Source organism: Balaenoptera physalus (genome assembly GCF_965194825.1).
Source record: "Balaenoptera physalus genome assembly, chromosome: X".
In the NCBI taxonomy this organism is placed as follows: Eukaryota; Metazoa; Chordata; class Mammalia; order Artiodactyla; family Balaenopteridae; genus Balaenoptera; species Balaenoptera physalus.
In genome coordinates, this window is record NC_138903.1 from 132,053,510 (window position 1) to 132,058,850 (window position 5,341).

A 5,341-nucleotide genomic window follows, 5' to 3' on the forward strand; every position below is an offset into this window, starting at 1 on the left:
ACATAAAATGAAGTAATAAGAGAGCTAAGAGAGGAAATCAGTGATAGAAAGCAAATTATGGACACGATGAACAAAGCCATGCTCTTCTTTGAAAAGAGCAAGAAAACTGAGAAAGTCCTAGAGCGATGAATCAAGGAAAAATAGAAAGAACCCTGATCACCAATGTCAGGAATGAAAGAGGGCTAACGTTACGGATCAGATGTACATTACAAAGAGAATATAGGGATATTATGGAAATGTTTATGCTAAAAAATTTGAAGACTTGAAAAATCCCTTGGGAGAAAGGCAGCTTCCTAAAACTGAGGCCAGAAATGGAGAAAATGTGACGAGCCTTCTATCTTTTTTTAAAAATTATTTTATTTTATTATTGCTTCTTGAGTCGTATACAAGAAGTGCTCTTTTATTATTATTTTTAAAATTTATTTTTACTTTTGGCTGCGTTGGGTCTTCGTTGCTGTGCGCGGGCTTTCTCTAGGTGCGGCGAGCGGGGGCTACTCTTCGTTGCGGTGCACGGGCCTCTCATTACGGTGGCTTCTCTTGTTGCGGAGCATGGGCTCCAGGCATGTGGGTTTCAGTGGTTGTGTCACGTGGGCGCAGTAGTTGTGGCTCATGGGCTCTAGAGCGCTGGGTCAGTGGTTGCGGCGTGCGGGGTTAGTTGCTCCTTGGCATGTGGGATCTTCCCGGACCAGGGATCGAACCTGTGTCCCCTGCACTGGCAGGTGGATTCTTAAGCACTGCACCACCAGGGAAGTCCCTAGCCTTCTATCTTGTAAATAAATCTAACTTATCAAAAAGAAGTTTCCTTAAGTCAAACAAACAAAACAGGGCAGGGAGGTGCTCCAGGCTGCTGCTGTGAGGGGCAGCAGGGTGGGCTGTGTGGCACAAACATGCTTCTCTCCCCTTTGCACCCACAGGCCGATTCCCACACTTCAACAGTCTGTGCACACCTGTTTGATCGCTTCCCCCCACCCTCAGGTCCTCGAAGATGGCGATGGCTCTGGCGATACTGCGGGACTGGTGCAGGTGGATGGGCGTGAACGCTCAGCGATCTCTGCTCATCCTGGGCATCCCGGACGACTGCAAAGACCAGGAATTCCGGGAGGCTGTGCAGGCTGCCCTGTGTTCCCTGGGCAGGTACCGAGTGCTGGGCAAGGACTACAGAAAGGAGCTGGGGTCGAGTGTTGCCCTGGTCGAGTTTGCTGAGTATTTAAATCACAGCTTGATCCCCCGCCAAATACCAGGCAAGGGGGGGCCCTGGACTGTGGTCTGCCTGCCCCAGGCCCCTGATGCTGAGTCACAGGATAGACCCAATTTCCCTGCACAGCCCCAGAGACAAGCAGTGGTTGGCAGGGCAGGTGAGGCAGGAACTGCAGGTGAGGAGGAAGCTGCAGGGGACGCGGGAGCCGCAGCTATGGAGGGAGACGCAGGTGAGGAGGAAGCCTTAGGTGAGGTGGCAGCTGGAGGTGAGGAAGGAGCTGGAGTTGAGGCAGGAGCTGCAGGTGAGGAGGGAGCCTTAGGTGAGGTGGCAGCTGGAGGTGAGGAAGGAGCTGGAGTTGAGGCAGGAGCTGCAGGTGAGGAGGGAGCCTTAGGTGAGGTGGCAGCTGGAGGTGAGGAAGGAGCTGGAGTTGAGGCAGGAGCTGCAGGTGAGGAGGGAGCCTTAGGTGAGGTGGCAGCTGGAGGTGAGGAAGGAGCTGGAGTTGAGGCAGGAGCTGCAGGTGAGGAGGGAGCCTTAGGTGAGGTGGCAGCTGGAGGTGAGGCAGGAGCTGGAGTTGAGGCAGGAGCTGCAGGTGAGGAGGGAGCCTTAGGTGAGGTTGCAGCTGGAGGTGAGGCAGGAGCTGGAGCTGAGGAAGGAGCTGCAGGTGAGGCGGGAGCTGGAGGTGAGGCAGGAGCTGCAGGTGAGGAGGGAGCCTCAGGTGAGGCAGGAGCTGCAGGTGGGGAAGGAGCTGAGGGTCAAGCAGGAGCTGAAGGTGAAGCACGAGTGTCAGATGAGGAGGGAGTTGCAGGGGACAGAAATGTTGCAGGCGTGGCAGGACTTCTGAATATGGCAGGACCCATGGGCGAGGCAATGACTGCAGCTGAGAAAGCAGCTGTGGAAGCGGTAGCCGCCATGGATGAGGCAGGGCCCTGGACCCAGCAGTGGAGGCAGGCCTTGCAGCCCGTGCTAGAGAAAATGGGCTACAAGGAGCTGGGAACCTTCTCGGGGGTGGAAGAGCCGGGCCACGGGGAAGAGTCCTTTGAGAGCTGGCTGGAGCAGGCCAACGACATGCTGCACCTGTGGCGCCACGTGTCTGAGAGGGAGAGGAGGAGGAGGCTGGTGGAGAGCTTGCGTGGCCCCGCGCTGGACCTCCTGTGCGGCCTCCTGGCGGAAGATCCCGAGCTGCCTGCCCAGGACTGCCTGGCCGCGCTGGTGCAGGGGTTTGGGAACAAGGACCCCCAGGTGAGCGCTCGGCTGAAGTTCATGACCTGTGCCCAGCGGCCTCAGGAGACTCTCTTTGCGTACGTCATGCGCCTGGAAGGCCTGCTGCAGTCGGCCCTGGAGAAGGGGGCCATCCACCTGGCCATGGCGGACCAGGTGCGCACCCGGCAGGTGCTGATGCGGGCCCGGCTGAACGACACGCTCCAGGAGGAGCTGAGGAGGATGCGGCTGATGCGGAGGCCTCCCAGCTTCTTGGGGATGCTGCGGCTCGTCCAGAAGGCCGAGGCCTGGGAGGCCGACCCGGCTAGCAGTGAGCAGTCCCCAGGGGGAGAAGAGGCCCGTGCGGACGTGGGAGTCCTGGCAGCAGCCGCCCAGGCCGCCCCGGCCCATGAGGCCATCACCGAGGGCACCACTGCAGATGGCACCAAGGCCTCCCCGGCCGGTGAAGATACCGCCGCCCAGGCCGCCCTTTCCAAGGAAGGTAGCGCCGAGGACCACCCAGCGCGTGAAAAGGCCAGTGAGGCAGTTGCCGGCACTGTCAAGGCTGGCGAGGCGGCCCCTGAAGATCATGGTGCCGCCAGGGCAGCCCCTGGCCCTGGGGAGACCAGCAAGGCCTCCACGGCCACTCAGGAAGATGGAAGTGCTCCCGCCCCTGCGGGCCTAGGTCAGGCAGGACCCTCAGGTGCCCCCAGGGCCCCCATGCCTGGCCGGGTGGGCAGTGCTTCCCCGGTGGCCCCAGGAGGTCCGGGCTGGGAGCCAGAGGGCCTCGCCCAGGCAGGAGGCCAGGAAGCCGAGGAGCCCCCCGAGGAGGGGCTCAAGCCCATCCCGGAAGTGCCGGGAAATGAGGACGGGGCTGCAGAGATGAGCCCCCCGGGGTCCTCCTCGGGCCAGTAGTCTCAGCAGGCCCCGGGGCCCCCAGGCTTGGCGGCAGGGGGAGGCCAGGCCAGGCAGCCTCCTGGCCCCATGTTAAGGGCCACTCAAGGTGCCTGGGCCTCCCTCCTGAGAGGGGACCCCTATTCATCATCCCCTGGGGCAGGCTGCTCCCTGCACTGGCAAGCCCAAATGTGTCCCTGTAGGCCCCAGAGTGACCCAGGTGTCCAGGAACCCCCCAGCCCCCGCTCCCCTCCCCCCAACACACACCCCCTAGTCATCGTCCCCCCACGGGGCCCTCAGGAAGGGAGACTGGGGGGGGATGGAGGGCTGCCGGGTGGGGTGTAGCAGAGGCACCTTGGTGGGGACCCTGGCGGGGGGCCGGGACCCGTGGCCTCTGGTGGCTGTTAGAAGTTCCTCTCTGTGTTATCATGCCCTCTGTTCAATGGTTTCAGTCAATGTTTTTGGTTAATAAATTTCCCTGAACGTTTCAGCTGAGTCTGGCCTCTGCTGTGGGCAATGGAGGGAGAGGGCTGCTGTGGGTGAGGGCGGGGGTCCAGAGTAGGATTCCTGCTCAGCACCCATGGGACACCTCTCCAGTGAGAGGGGAGGGTAGGCACTTTGCAGACCCAGACATGGTGAGGGTTTTTCTTCCATTTCATAGGTGAACTGTAAAGTTTTAGTTTGACCGTGGGCCCCATCCCGGACGTTGCTCGTGCTTGAAAGCATGGGTGCTGTGCACGGCCCTGAAGGCCAGTGGACACAGAGGAGGAGCTCTGACCTCGTGGGTCACACGTGGGTCCGTGCACGTCGGCCTGGCCCGGGGGCTCCGGGACCAGAAGGCCGTGCCCGGTTTGCACGAGGGCTCGGCCTGTGGCTCTGCACCCGTGCACGAGTGTCATCGTGCCCCCCTGCGATGACGGGCGTGAAGCAGGAGGCTGACATGCTGACGGGCCTGCCCTGTATGATGTCACTTCCTGGCTGGGCTGTGATGTCACCCCCGAGCAACCGGAGCACTTTTGCGAGGGGCTGAGCGGGAGTGTGAGCCCAGGGTGCTGCCGGCCGCGCTGCGCTGTTCCGTTTACGTGAAGGAGGGACACGCCGCCCTCCGCATGGCTGAGGACGAGAAGGGCCCCTGTTTAAGAGGCTGCCCGCACCTCCTCGTGAGGATGAAGGGGAGAGTGTGCACTAAACCTGCATCCTGGAAGGCGGACGGCAAGCCGGCAGCCCTGGGGTACCTCCCGGCGCCCAGCGCCTCGGAGCCGCAGGACGGCCTCCCACCCTATCCTGAGGACATCCAGGGGACCCCGAGCGACCCGGAACTCGACCATGCAGCCGCCCTGGCCAGGACTGACTCTGTCCCTCCGGCCCCTCCTCGGACAGCAGCCGAGCCCCCCGCGCCGGATCCCGACGCGCAGGCTCTGGTCCCTCTAGGCCCTGGCCTGGCAGAGGTGGCCCGGCCCGCTCAGGTCCCCTGGCTCTGCTTCGCCTGGCCTCCCGCCCAGATGAGTCCTCCCTGGCCCGTGCTGGGCCTGGCCGCCGCGCCCCCCCAGCTCTCAGCCTGCCCCCGCGCGTGGCTCCCGGTGGCCGCGCCGCTGCCTCTTGCGCCCCCTGGATGCCCGAGGTGGCCGCCAGGCCTGCCGCCTCCCTGACCTTGATCCCTCGGCCCCTGAGCCCCTTCTGCTACTACTGCGTGGGCTCCCGCTGTTTCAGGGAATACACGGCCCCTCCGGGCGGGCCCACAGAGGACCCTGACCAGGCAGACCCTGCAGACACACGGAGGTGGTAACGCGGTCACAACCTTGCAGGGCAATAAAGAGCACGGGGACATGAGAGCGATGTTCCGCCCAACACGTGTTTGGCGCCTCCGTCCTGGGCCCGGCTGAGCAGTTGAGTCCCCTCAGCAGGAAACGATGACAGGGGACAGCCCACCCCCGGCACAGTGCGGGCACCTAGCAGACACCCGGTGAAGCCCCTCAGACGCCCTGCCTCCACTCACTAGAGAGACCCTTCAAGGGCTTGACAAGCACAAGGAAGGGCCTGGCATCCGCGGCT

At 62.4% G+C, this 5,341-nt stretch overlaps 1 pseudogene across 1 annotated transcript; it reads left to right on the plus strand.

The window, feature by feature from the left end:
- Positions 1 to 678: 678 nt before the first annotated feature.
- LOC309652759 (paraneoplastic antigen Ma6E pseudogene) lies at positions 679 to 3,463 on the plus strand (annotated as a pseudogene). The gene has a single exon. The product of its transcript is annotated as a paraneoplastic antigen Ma6E pseudogene (transcript).
- The last annotated feature ends 1,878 nt before the right edge of the window (positions 3,464 to 5,341 follow it).